The sequence below is a fragment of the Hypanus sabinus genome, chromosome 10 (assembly GCF_030144855.1).
Source record: "Hypanus sabinus isolate sHypSab1 chromosome 10, sHypSab1.hap1, whole genome shotgun sequence".
NCBI lineage: Eukaryota > Metazoa > Chordata > Chondrichthyes > Myliobatiformes > Dasyatidae > Hypanus > Hypanus sabinus.
This window is the reverse complement of record NC_082715.1, coordinates 97,379,996-97,394,855: the sequence shown is the minus strand read 5'-3', so window position 1 is coordinate 97,394,855 and position 14,860 is coordinate 97,379,996. Positions and strand designations below refer to the sequence as shown.

Genomic DNA, 14,860 nt, shown 5'->3' with positions numbered 1-14,860 from the left:
TTCAAGAGCAGGGAGGTCATGCTGGAACTATACAGGGTACTGGTGAGGCCACACTTGGAGTACTGTGTTCGGTTCTGGGCTCTATACTTGAGGAAGATATACTGGCTTTGGAGGCAGTGCAGGGGAGATTCACCAGGTTGATTCCAGGGATGAGGGGGTTAACCTATGTGGAGAGATTGAATCACCTGGGACTGTACTCTCTGGAATTCAGAAGAATGAGAGGGGATCTTACATAAACATACAAAATTTTGAAAGGGATAGACAAGATAGAAGTAGGAAAGTTGTTTCCATTGATAGGTGAGACTAGAACTAGGGGACATTACCTCAAGATTCAGGGGAGAAGATTTAGGATGGAGATGAGAAACAGTTTTTCCCCAGAGAGTGGTGAATCTGTGGAATTCTCTGCCCAGGGAAGCAGTTGAGGCTTCCTCACTAAATATATTAAAGAAACAGTTATTTATAAGAAACAGATTTTTACATAGTAAGGGAATTAAGGGTTATGGAGAAAAGGTAGATAGATGGAGCTGAGTTTACGGACGGATCAGCCATGATCTTATTGAGTGGCAGGGCAGGCTTGATGTGCCGGAATGCCTCCTACTGCTCCTATTTCTTATGTTCTAAGGATTTTAAGCATTTGATTTTGTTCTTCAGCAACAGAGCCACCCCACCACCTCTGTCTACCTGCTTGTCCTTTTGGTACCAGGTGTATCCTTGGATGTTAAGCTCCCAACTATGATCTTCTTTCAGCCACAGCTCAGTGATGTCCACACCGTCATATCTGGCAATCTCTAACTGCACTACAAGATCATTTGCTTTATTCTGTATAACACCTTCAGTCCTGTATTCATTACTTTAAAAAAAAATTTCCCCCATGTTTCACTTCATCTCACTGACTGCAGTTTTGTCCGATCATCTGCCTGTTCATACACACTACATGACTTGTAAACCAACTGCTCCATCCTCAGCCCTGTCATTTCAGTTCCCATCCCCCTGCCAGCTGAGTTTAAACCCTTCCCAGCAGTTCTGGCAAACCTACTGCGGGGATATTGGTCCCTCTTTGGTTCAGGTGTCACCCACTTTTTTTTGTACACGTGTTATAAACAGGTGCAATGAAAAGCTTGTAGCAATATCTTGGGCACATTGCATCAGATAGGCACCATTCATAAGAAAAATATGAATTAAACACAAATTATAGTCATTTTTTAACATGGAAAACACAATTACATGGGGGGGGGGGGGAATCCATTGTAATGCAAAGTAGCCAGTGTTAATGTTAGTCTGTCCTGAGCCTTATCTGCCTTGGCTGGGGCTCAAATTCATGACCTTCAGATCACTAGTCCAACGCCTTAACCACTTGTTCACACGCCACACAAGTTGATGTGATTAGGATTATGCAAACTGGCTCAAGGGCTGAATGGTTGATGGGAACTGCTTCTGTACCTCCTGCATGATGGTAGCAAAAGAAGATTGCATTGCCTGGATGATGAGTGTTCTTTGAATTTGCCTTCTTGAGGCAGTAATCTTTGGAATACTCTCTCCTGGATACAAGAGGAAAATAATGTTGAGGCCTGTGACCAGTCATGAGCTTACAGAGGTACTGAAAATCCTGCTCCTATTTCTATTTCTGATGTTTTATGAGTCCCAGCAGGCTAGAATGAGACACAGGAGAGGTATGTTCTCTTCCTAAATATCCAGAGATTACTCAAAATTCCAGCAATTGTGCATACTTGTAGAAGAAAAAGGAGAGACACCTGCAAGAAATAATGTTCTTGGAACTGTATCAATAACTAAAACACTTAATTGTTTACATTATCCATATCCATTCATCTTATTGGCTTTATTTCTTACATCGCTCATATACATGAGGGGTAAAAATCTTTGCACATTTTGATGGAGACATAATGTAATCTGCAATTTATGGTAATTTATAATGTTATGTACAATAGAACAGTCAATATAACAGAAATGAAGTTGTGTCGACATGAATTAAGCAGTCTGATGGCCTGGTGGGAGAAGCTCTCCCAGAGCCTGTTGGTACCACAGCATAAAAGCCAGGACCATTTCCTAGATGTCAGCAGCTGGAACAGTTTGTGGCTGGGGTGATTTGGGCCCTTTTTACACACCTGTCTTTGGTAATGTCTTGAATAGTGGTAAGTTCACATCTACAGATGTGCTGGGCTGTCCGCATGACTTTTTGCAGTATCCTGCAACTGAGGGGAGAACAGTTCCCATACCAGGCAGTGATGCAGCCAGTCAGGATGTTCTCAATTGTGCCCTGTACAAAGGTCTTGGGATTTGGAGACCCATACCGTACTTCAACTGTCTAAGGGAGAAAGAGGCTCAGTTATGCCCTTTTCATCACACAGCTGGTATGTACAGACCATGTGAGATCCTTGGTGATGTGGATGCCAAGGAACTTAAAGCTGTTCATTCTCTCAACCCCAGGGCCATTGATGTCAATAGGGGCTAGCCTGTCTCCATTCCTCCTGTAATACTCAACCATCTGCTTTGTTTTTTGCGACATTGAGGGAGAGGTTGTTCTCTTGACACCACTGCGTCAGGGTGATGACTTCTTCTCTGTAGGCTCACTCATTATTATTTGAGATTAGTGTCATCAGCAAATTTAATTAGCAGATTGGAGCTGTGAGTGGTGACACAGTCATGGGTACACAGAGTAAAGGAGAATGCTTAGTACATAACCCTGACGGGCACCTGTGTTGAGGGTCAGAGGTGAGGGAGCCCACTCTTGCCACCTGCTGGCAATCTTGACAGGAAGTCCAGGATCCAGCTACAAGGCCGATGTCTCTAAGCTTCTTGTCAAGTTTAGAGGGAATTATGGTGTTGAATGCTGAACTGCAGTCCAAGATCAGCACTCTCAAATAAGCATCCCTCTTCTCCAGATGTGTAAGGACAGTTTGTAGAGCTGTGGATATTGCATCATCTGTCAATCAATTGTGTTGATGGGGGGGGGTCCAGTGTGGGTGGTAGCATGCTGCAGATGTAGTCCTTGATCAGTCTCTCAAAGCATTTGCTTATTATTGAGGTGAGTGTGACAGAATGCCAGTCATTCAGACATGTTCAGACATGTGATGGGGGAGAGAGATTAAAAATGTCTGTAAATGCACCTACCGGTTCTGCTGCACACATCCTTGATATCCACCCTGGAATGCTGTCCGGTCCCACAGCCTTGCAACTGTCCACTGGTTGGAAATACCTGAGTACTTCAGTTCTAGAGATGAACAAGCTGCCAGTTGCTTCAGTAGCTCAGTATTGATGACATCGAATTGAGTGTTTTTAAAAAAAAAAAGAAAAAAAAATTTGGCTCAGCTGGGAAAGAGGCAGCGATTTATTTTCTTCAAAGTCCACTGCATTTAGCTTTGAAGTCTGCAATGGTGTGCAGACTTTGCCATGAGCTGCGTGTGTTGGTGGAGAATTGAGTCTGAATTTTTCCCTGTATCGTTGCTTCGCTGCCTTGATGACTTTGCACTGATCGCAGCTGCATTTCTTGAGTGCCTGCTGATTACCGGCAGCATAAACTGTGTGTTGTACAGTAGGTTGATCCAGTGTTCCTGGTTTGGATAGACCCTGACTGATTTCTGGGGGACAGCATCCTTGATGCACTTCCACATGAAACTTGTGACCCCTTCCGTGAGCTCGGAGACATCCTTATCACAGAAGACATTCCAGTTGATGTCATCAAAGCAGTTCTGTTGCATGGAGGCCAATTGGTTGGACCAACAGTGGATGGTTTTAACTATGGCTGCTTTTGTTTCAGCTTTTGCCTGTACTTTGGCAACAGAAAGATGGAGGAGTGACCTGATTTTCCAAAGTGAATGTGAAGGAGCACTTTGTTGTAGAAAGGAGAGTAGCTTTCTCCTCGAGTGCTCTGCTGAATGTGTTGACAAAACTTTGGAGAGACTTTAGTCAGGACGCTTTATTAAAGTCACTGGCGACGATGAAGGCAGCCTCTGGATGTGAAGTCTCCAGGGAGCTGATGGTCCAGTAAAATTCCTTGAGAGCCAGGTCAGTATCTACCTGCAGCAGAATATACACAGCTATGATAACAACAGCCGTGAACTCCCTAAGCAGCCAGAAAGGTCTACACAGCAGCACCAGGAACTCCAGATCTGGGGACCAAAAGGATTTGAGGACACGTATGTTTTTGGGGTCACACCAGGCATTATTGACCATAAAGCATACCCCACCTCATCTCTTCCCAGAGAGATTTTTTTGACCTGTCTGCTTGGAGCAGGAGAACCCGGAGGGCTCAATGGTATGATCCAGTATCTCAACTATCAGCCAGGTCTCCACGAAGCACAAGGCGTTACGTTCCTTTGTTACCCACTGGTAGGAACTTCTGGCTCTCAGTTCACACAGCTTATTGCCCAGGGACTGAAAATTATCCAGGATTTATGCTAGGGAGCGGCTGCCAATTAGCATACCGTCTCAGCCTTACCATGAAGAAAATCCTTAATTCATGTAACTTGACATTTCAACCTTCACTTCAGTACTTTATTCCTGTCTTTATAATGGCATTATGACTAATCAGATTTGTCTTCCTGGAGGCGATGTATAGTTAAGTGAAACTTACAAATAATTATAAAGTTGCATATATTGAGGGTTACACATCCAAACTAAATTAGAATATTGTTTTCTTTTTACGGACTACAGGCTTCCATACTGCTTGATGGGGAGAGCCAATTTGGGGCAAGGTTAGTGAATGCAACTGCATGATGTATGCAATAACTTTTCCTCCATCCTTTCTACCCATGATAAATGAGAGACAAGATGAGAGGCAATTAGAGGTTGAGTAGGATACTGAAGTAGACAGGTTGCTGATAAAGAAGGAAGGAGTGAGAGAGATTGAGGAAGAATGTTGCACTTGACCTTACCTGCATGGAAGTATGTTCTAACAGCTGCTCAAACACATGTACATTTAAATGTGCATATTAATAATGTGCAATGGAGCCTGTCTCTGGTGGTTTTAAATGTTAGTACAGGGAGCAATGCCTTTGCTTTGTGTAGTGATTGGTGTATAGACCTTTGCGAAAAGTTGTTATGCACTAACTGCTGCAGCATGAAATTTGGGACCTATAACTCAAGTCTTCATGAAAAGCCCCAACAGTGACATACTGTCAAAGCCTAGGAGCTTGGAAGTTTTAACTTTGACATTGTTGCCTTGAGTGCAACTTGTTCAAAAGCCAAGGCAGTGGGTGCATTGTACTCCAAGAGAGCACATTGGAAGAACAACAGCATATTCTAGGGGTAAGATTTGTTGTCGAGAGTCCAATACTTGTAACAGTTACTCTAATAGATAAATAGCTGCCCTAATGGAATAATGACATCTCACAACCAAACTGGCTCACTTACAAAACAGAACTTGTACGTAACAGTCATCACTGTGTATGTCAAAACCTTATGACACATGCTACTGATGAGGGCAAGTAGGATAAAACTCTGCCCTCCCCCACCCTCCAGCCATACAGAGGCAGATGAACTGGGTGATTTGAAAACAAGATAATTCAATGAAAGTTTGCAGTGGGAGGATCACATAGTAAAAATCATCAAACATGACTCTGTTCTTGATGAACATGGCCATGATTTAGTTCTACAACAAATTGGCCAGTTTGTCTTTGCCACCACCTTGACCAAAGAGGCAAATTTTAATTTGTGACTACCATCTGCAAGGGAAACAAATTTGATAGAGATATCAATATTATAGTGAAGCAAGGTGATTACAGAGGCATGAGAGAGGAGTTTGCGGTATTTACTGGAAAAGAACACTGGCAGGGATGACAGCAGAGCAGCAATGGCTGGAGTTTCTGGAAGCAATTCGGAAGGCTCAGAATATATACATCCCAAAGACAAAAGAGTATTGTAAGAGAAAGATGACACAACTGTAGCTAACAAGAGAAAACAAAGCCAACATAGAAGCAGCAAATAATAGAGCAAAAATTAGAGGATTGGGAAGCTATCAAACACCAACAAAAGGTAACTAAAAATGTCATTAAGAAGAAAAAGATGGAATAATATTAGAGAGGATATCAGAAGTTTCTTTGGATACATAGTGTAAAAGAGATGAGACTGGATATTGGACTGCTGGAAAACGATGATGGAGAGGTGGTTATGGGGGGCAAGAAATGGTGAATAAATTGAGTAAGTATTTTGTATCAGTAGTCACTGTCTAAGACACTAGCAGTATGATTGGTTTCAGGTGTCGGGGGTCATGAGGTGTGTGAAGTTATTATTACTAGAAAGAAGGTTCTTGGAGAAACTGAAAGGTTTGAAGGTAGATGAGTCATGTGGACCAATTTGTTCTGAATTAGGTGGCTGGAGAGATCATGGAGGCATTAGTAATGATCTTTCAAGAATCACTAGATTCTGGAATGGTTCCATTAGACTGGAAAATTGCAAATGTCACACTCCTCTTCAAGAAGGGAGAGAGGCAGAAGTAAGGAAACTATAGGCCAGTTAGTCTGACCTCAGTGATTGGGAAGATGTTGCAGGCAATTGTTAAGGATGTGAATTTGGGGTACTTGGAGACACATGATAAAAACGGCTGTAGTCAGTATTTCCTCAAAGGAAAATCTTGGCTGTTGAAGAAATAACAAGCAGGATAGACAAAGAAGAATCAGTCAATGTTGTATTTTTTGTAGATTTTCAGAAGGTCTTTGACAAGATGCCACACATGAGGCTGCTTAACAATGTACAAGCCCATGGAAGATTCTAACATGGATAAAAGCAGTGGCCTACTGACAGGAGGTAAAGAATGGGAATAAAGGAAGCCTTTTCTGGTTTGTTGCCAATGACTAGTGGTGTTTCACAGCGGTCTATTGGGACTAATTCTTTTTATGTTGTATGTCAATGATTTGGATGATGGAATTGATGGCTTTGTTGCAAAGTTTTCTGATGATATGAAGCTGGGTGGAGGGGCACTCATCGAGAAGTACATGGTCATTCATTTTGGTAGAATAAATGAAAGGGCTGCCTATTTACTAAATGGAGAGAAAATACAAAAAAAAACTGAGGTACAAAAGGGACTTGGGGGTCTTTGAGCAGGATTCCCTAACGGTTAATTTGCAGGTTGCGTCTGTGGTGAGGAAGGCAAATGCAATGTTAGCATTCATTTCAAGAGGACTAGAATATAAAAGCAAGGATGTAATGTTGGGACTTTATAAAGCACTGGTGAGGCCTCACTTGGAGTATTGTGAGCAATTTTGGGCCCTTTGTCTTGGAAAGAATATGCTGAAACTGGGGAGGGTACAAAGGAAGTTCTCAAAAGTGATTCCAGTTTTGCATGGCTTGTCACATGAAGAGTATTTGATAGTTCTGGATTTGTATTCAGCTCATTCAGAAGAATGAGGAGTGACCTCATTGAAACCTATTGAATGGTGAAAGGCTTTGATAGTTGATGTGGAGAAGATGTTTCCGATGGTGGGAGAGTTTAAAACCAGAGGGGTGTCCTTTTAGAATGGAGATGAGGAGGAATTTCTTTAGCCAGAGTGTAGAATTCTTTGCCATGGGCATTCGTGGAGGTCAAGTCTTTATATTTAAGCCAGAGGTTGATAGAATTTTGATTGGTCTGGGCATGAGCGTATATGGCGGTGGGGGGGGGGGGTCAGCGCAGAGAAGGCAGGAGGTGGGGGCTGAGAGAAAGAATGAGTCAGCCATGATGAAATGGTGGAGCAGACTCGATGGTCCAAATGGCCTAATTCTGCTCCTTTGTCTTACGGTCTCATAGCTATAGAGTGTCTTCATGCGGCCTGCCTCAGGAAAGGTTATTGCAAGGTTTATCCTCCCAGTGGTTTAAGAGCAGGTTCCTGAATTTCATTGTGTAATCCACCTTTCCAGAGGCAAACCAGATGTTTTTCACTCAATGTCAGTGGCAAGATACAGGTAGGGAGCAGCATCAATCACTACACTTAGCCACTTTTAATGTTTAAAAGAAAAGTGTTTTTTTATTTTGGATCTTTGAAGCACTTCTCATATTTCATTCACTACAGAAAGTTATCTTCATTTTCTTTTATGATCTGCAAGCTGCGACCTCGCTCCAGCAGTCTGCTCAACCTTTTCTCATAATGCCTTCAGCAAGCTTCCTCTTGAAATGTAGTTAGTCTATCAGATGGTGTTCGCAGTTGCCTGTAGTCATTGAGCTGCGGTGCACAACTGATGCTACAGACCAAACTCCCAAGCTATCACTAATTTATTTGTTGAAACTTACAAGTGAATGAACCATGCACCTAATTATAACAGAACAAGATTTTATAGTCAGGATCCTCTAATATAACAATGACAAGGTGATAGAGAACATGGGGCACTTCATAGAACACAGAAATTTATAGCACGTTACAGGCTCTTCGGCCCACAATGTTGAGCCAACCATGTAACCTACTCTTAAAAAAAACTGCCTAAAGTTACCCTACCACATAGCCCTCTAATTTTTCTAAGCTCCGTGTACCTATCCAAGAGTCTCTTAAAAGACCCTATTGTATCTGCCTCCACCACTGGCAGTGCATTTCATGCACTCACCACTCTCTGAGGAAAAACTTATTCCTGACATCCTCTCAATACCTATTTTTAAGCACCTTAAAACTATGCCCCCTCGTATTAGCCATTTCAGCCCTGGGAAACAGCCTCTGGCTACCCTCATGATCAATGCCCCTCATCATCTTGTACACCTCTGTCAGGTCACCTTTCATCCTCTGTCACTCCAAGGAGAGAAGGCCAAGTACACTGAACCTATTCTCAAAAGGCACTCCCTCCAATCCAGGCAACATACACGTAAATCTCCTCTGCAGTTTCTCTAGAGTATCCATATCCTTTCTATAGTGAGGTGACTAGAAATGAACCTAGTACTCCAAGTGGGGTCTGACTAAGGTCTTGTATAGCTGTAACATTATCTCACAGCTCTTGAACTCAATCTCACGGTTCATGAATGCCAACACACCATACAACTTCTTAGCTGTCAACCTGCACAGCAGATTTAAGTGTCCTATCGACATGGACCCCAAGATCTCTCAGATCTACCACACTGTCAAGAGTCTTGCTATTTGTGTTATATTGTCTTCACATTGAACCTAATAATAAGTTGGAACAATTTGATTCATACTGGGAAAAATGGTTTAATTACATAATTCCTCAAGGGCCTGATTTTATTCTCACAAATCAATGAATATTTTGTAAAAAAAAATCACTCCCTACTTGTACTTAGTTTTCTCCTTTTACTTGTTCTTTCTTTCCTCCCTTTTCTATAAGTGTATACCTCAGATAAATATTAAGTGGAGATTTGTGGCAAATATGACTATGATATACATGTATAGCATCTAAAATGCATCTTATGGAAATGTTTGTTTGTTTGAACTTCAATTAAAAAATAAATTACAAAAAAAATGGTTGGGAACCCCCAGATCTGAAATTTTGAAAAATCTTAAAGCAGACCATCTGCCATCCTTATAGCCACCTCTTTGAAAATGTTGGAATTTATCAGGTGCAAAGCTCAAAACTACCTTCTCAAGAACAATTAGGGGATGGGCAGTATTAAAATATAGTAAGATAATTCCACAGATGAGTTATCTAGGGACTAGACAACAATCTATCAAGTGGCCTATGTTCATTAAGAAGTGCATTCTCCCTCTCAGCAATAATTCAGCACATTTACCATGGTGTATTTTGAATCAGATCGGTTCACTTGTATATGTGCCCCAAAGTATTTCCTTTTTGGTCAGGTATTCCACTGTATACGTACTAAGAATAGCAATGAAACTATCCGGTTTGTATTTATTTCCCTATTTGCAAGTAAGAAGTTGCAACTTTGGAGTTGTGGGTTCTCAGCCAATTTGCTTTAGAGGTGGTAGTCATTCAGCCCATGCTTTAACAATTCATTATTGTCATCTGTTTGAAAGCACATGTTTCTCATTCTGTCAGGCTGTTCTATAATGTCTTAAAAGCAGTCAGTTTGTTTATTTGAGTTACATGGAGGGAGGAGGTGGAAGTCTGCACGAATTGAGTCACAATTTGAATTTTGGAGCAGTAGGGAAAGGAAGGGGAGTTGAAAACCTGATGGTCCAAGCTTTTACTAAGTGGGAAAGACACACTCTTGTGCCAAAACCTTAGGTCATGTTCATTGAAAGTTATATTCTATTATCCTGAATATCCAACTAACTGAACTAGAGTTGGAAAAGGTTTAAATTTTCGTTGTTTCAAACTACAAGCAGTCATTGTTAACATCTTTGCTCCCAAAATAGAAAATTCCTTTCTTTATCAATGTTATTAGTTAAATAAAAGAGTACATGTGTATATATAAACGAGAATTATCTCAAATATCTATATCAATAACAATTCATATAAAAGGTAAAATAAACATCAAGATCATACATAGTATTAATCTAATAGTATGTAATAAAGAAAAAGATAATTGATTCTCTTATCCATAAAAAGACAAAAGATAAAGAAACTTTTATTATTATAATATTGTCACGGTGTGCTTCACACAGCGCTGAAATAACGACACGTAGTCGGTGAGTTGCAGTTGCAAAAAAGACTTATTCAAACTCTGCAGCCTCGCTTTAAAGCCTTCCTGTTCCCACCCTCCCTGGGCAGGAATGCTGTAGGGGGCGCATATTCACAGTCCCATCCTGCATGCGGGCTTTTCCCCTTGCTGGTGAAGAAGGCCTGGGGCCCTTTTTGGGACCGGCCTCAATGCCGGCATGCACCATTTTGTGAGCTGGTTCGAGTGCGGTGGGAAGTGGGTTACCACATAACACCCCCCCCCCCACCCAGAACCAGCGATACACCCCCCAATGTCCTCGGTCTGGGTCGGACTCTGTTTGGAAGGTTTGCCTCCACGCCGCGGTGCCTGAATCTCAACCGGCTGTGCCAAGTCCACATGTGAAAACCTCCTCTTTCCCCCCAATGCCCAGCATGAATGTGGACCCATTGTTTCTGATCACTGTAAACAGCCCCTTATAGGGCCGTTGTAGCAGCGTCCAGTGTCTGCCCCGTCGTACAAAAACAAACTTGCAGTTCTGCAGGTCTTTGGGTAGCGGGTCGGGCTCTGCCCATGCTGTGAAGTGGGTATGGGGGCCAGGTTACCGAGCCTTTCACGTAGTCTGTCCAGGACTGCTGCGGGTTCTTCCTTTTGCCTGCTTGGGGCTGGTATGAACTCTCCTGGGATGACCAGGGGTGCGCCGTACACCAACTCAGCCAACGAGGCGTGCAGATCCTCTTTGGGTGCCGTGTGGATTCCAAGCAGGACCCAGAGAAGTTCGTCCACCCAGTTAGGCCCTTTGAGGTGGGCCATGAGAGCCGACTTCAGGTGACGGTGGAAACGCTCCACTAGTCTGTTCGACTGTGGGTGGTAGGCAGTTGTGTGGTGCAGCTGTGTCCCCAAAAGGCTGGCCATAGCTGACCACAGGCTGGAGGTGAACTGGGCGCCTCTGTCGGAGGTAATGTGGGCTGGTACACCAAAGCGAGATACCCAGGTTGCAATCAGTGCTCGGGCGCAGGATTCGGAGGTGGTGTCTGTGAGCGGGACTGCCTCTGGCCATCCTGTGAACTGGTCTATGATAGTCAGGAGGCGCCGCGTTCCTCGCGACACTGGCAGGGGGCCCACAATATCCACATGAATGTGGTTGAAACACCGGCGGATGGGGTGGAACTGCTGCGGCAGGGCTTTGGTGTGCCGCTGCACTTTGGCTGTTTGGCAGTGCATGCACGTTTGGGCCTATTCACTGACCTGCTTGTGGAGTCCATGCCAAATGAACCTGTTGGCTACCATCTGGACTGTTGATCTGATGGAGGGGTGCGCTAAGTTGTGAATGGAGTTGAAAACGCGCCGCTGCTAGGCTGCCAGGACGATGGGGTGGAGTTGGCCAGTGGTTACGTCACAGAGTAGGGTCCTCTCACCTGGGTCTCCCCCCTCCCCCTTTCTTTCTCCTGAGGCCTCCCATCCCACGATCCTTTCCCTTCTCCAGCTCTATCACTTTCGCCAATCACCTTTCCAGCTCTTAGCTTCAGCCCACCCCCTCCGGTCTTCTATCAGTTCACATTTCCCCCTCCCCCCACTACTTTCAAATCGCTTAGTATCTCTCCTTTCAATTAGTCCTGACAAAGGGTCTCGGCCCAAAATGTCAACAGTACTTCTCCCTATATGTGCTGCCTGGCCTGCTGCGTTCCACCAGCATTTTGTGTGTGTTGTTTGTATTTCATTAAATTTGAGTTGAGTGAAATTTTGAATTCAGGACAAAGTTGGGTATGCACCAATTTCTCATAAGGCTGATAATTTTTTGTCTATTAATTTATGACATAGTGAGGAACCTAAAAAACTGAAATTGTTCTACAATGAAGTTTCCCTGCAATGTAAAACCATAAGACATAGGAACAGAATTAGGCCATTTGGCCTATTGAGTCTGCTCCACCATTCCATGCTGATTTATTATCCCTCTCAACCCCATTCTCTTGCCTTCTCCTTGAAACCTTTAAAGCCATGAATAATCAAGAACCTATCACCCTCCATTTTAAACATACCCAACTGGCCTCCACAGCTGTCTGTGGCAAACAATTCCACAGTTTCACTGTTCTGTGGCCAAAGAAATTCCTCCTCATTTCTGTTCTGAATAATGTACCTCTGTTCTGAGTTTGTGTTATCTGGGCCTAGACTCTCCTACTGTGGGAAACATCTTATCCACATCCATGTTATGTAGGCCTTTCAGTATTTAATAGGTTTCATTGTGATTTTCCCCCAGCCCCCCCAAACTCCAGCGAGTATAGCCATTCCTCACACGTTAATCCTTTCAATCCCAAAATCATTCTTGTGAACCTCTAGACTCTCTCCAATGCCCACACATCTTTTCTTAGATAATGGCCCAATCCTACTCAATATACTCCATGTAGTCAGACCAATGCCTTATAAAGCCTCATCATTACCTCTAAGCTTTTATATTCTGCGTTAACCTTAGCGATTCCTGCATGAGGACTCCCAAATCCCTTTGCACCTCTAATTTTTGAATTTTCTCCCCATTTAGAAAATAATCTACATCTTTATTCCTTCTACCAAAGTGCATGGCTGTAAACTTTGCTACGTTGTATTTCTTTGCCCATTCTCCCTATCTGTCCAAATCAGACTCCCAGAGCACTACCTGCCCCTAATTTAGTCCTCCAAATCCCTGATATATAATGTGAAAAGAAGTGTGGAAAATCACTAGTTACCAGCAGCCAACCAGTAAAGGACCCCCTTTATTCGCACCCTGCCTCCTGCCAGATAGCCAATTAGCCAATCTTCTATGTGTGCTAGTATCTCTCCTGTAATAACAAAGACTCTTGTCTTGTTAAGCAGCCTTATGTGCAGTACATTGTCAAAGGCTTTCTGAAAATCCACGTTTTACAACATCCACTGACTCTTACCTATCCTGCTTGTTATTTCCTCAAAAAATTTCAGCAGATTTGTTAGGCAAGGTTTCCCCTTAAGGAAACCGTGCTGACTTTGGCCTATTTTATCATGTGCCTCCAAGGACCCTGGAAACACATCCTTAACAATTGACTCCCAACATCTCCCCAACCACTGAGGTCAGTCTAACTGGCTTATAATGTCCTTTCTTCTGCCTCACTTCCTTTTTGAAGAGTGGAGTGACATTTGCGATTTTCCAGTCCTCCAGAATCATGCCAGAATCTAGTGTTTCTCGAAAGATTATTACTAATGACTCCACAATCACTTCAGCTTCTTTCAGAACCCTGTGGTGTAGTCCATCTGATCCAGTTGATTTGCCTACGTTCACATCTATCAGCTTCCCAAACACCCTCTTAGTTATAGCAACTACATTCAATTTTGTCCCCTGACACTTAGAATTTCTGACATACTGAATATAATGGTAACTTATTTCAAAAGTATTCAAGTGGGTTGGAAAGTCCTTGTATCATGGAAGACATTTTCCATTGTATTTTTTTCATCTTTAATATTGTTTCTAATTGACCTAGTTATAACAAGCTTTCTCCGCTTGATTTATTTAGAACTGAGCTGCTATTGCAGTCACAATAAAATATTGCTCCAGTTAATTTCTCTTACTCTGCTGATGCCACATTATACCATTCTCAGCTGCTCCGGGGTCATAACACTCATCACAGCAGATCTTTTCTTTGTTCAAGAGCTTGTACTCTTCCCACTTCATGATTACTGCATAAGAAGATGATGAAAGAGGTAAAAACAGAGGGGGGGGGGTGGATGTTGTGGAAGTAGAAAAGAGCAGGGCAAACCTGAAGCCTGCTGGAAAGATATAAATTAGCTCTTCTTTCATCAGATTAGTGCTTTAGGAGACAATAGAAGAGGGAAGGCATGATTAGTTCAAAAGAAAACCATTTAAATTGTTGATTTTAGTATAAATACTTAAACTAATAATGTAATAATCCTCGACAAGAGAGGCTTGGGAAAACATTGTTCTGAAGTATAATTTTGCTGCAGATAGTTAGCCAGCTATTTTTAATGGATTCTAAGAGTTTTACAACTATTTGTACTGCTGTGAAGGCTGCAGTGATACATAACTTGTGTTGTTTGTAATTTTATTTCACAAAAGAGAAGTACTTCAATTTTTATGGTTGTTTTGGGTTTTTCTCCCCTTCTCATTGATGGGCTTCATAGCAGCTCTTTTCCAGCTGATATGAGTGCCCAGTCTTTGCACACACGCAGGTAAATTCTGCATACCAAAAAAATGTTTTATCTGTGAACAGTGTTAATACATGTACTTCATCAGAAAGACTAATAAATAACAAATGGTTAAACTTTAGTATTTTTTTAAATTCATCAGTTTGGTTTATTTTATACCCACCCAGTCTAGCAATTCTGAGTTAATTGTGGCATTTCCGATATCAC

The 14,860-nt window shown here is 42.5% G+C and overlaps 1 protein-coding gene across 2 annotated transcripts in view; it reads left to right on the top strand.

Annotated features, from left to right (window-relative positions):
* The window catches only part of lca5 (lebercilin LCA5), a 69,167-nt gene that overhangs the window by 23,853 nt on the left and 30,454 nt on the right, over positions 1–14,860 (top strand). The gene's annotated exons all lie outside the window — the stretch shown is intronic.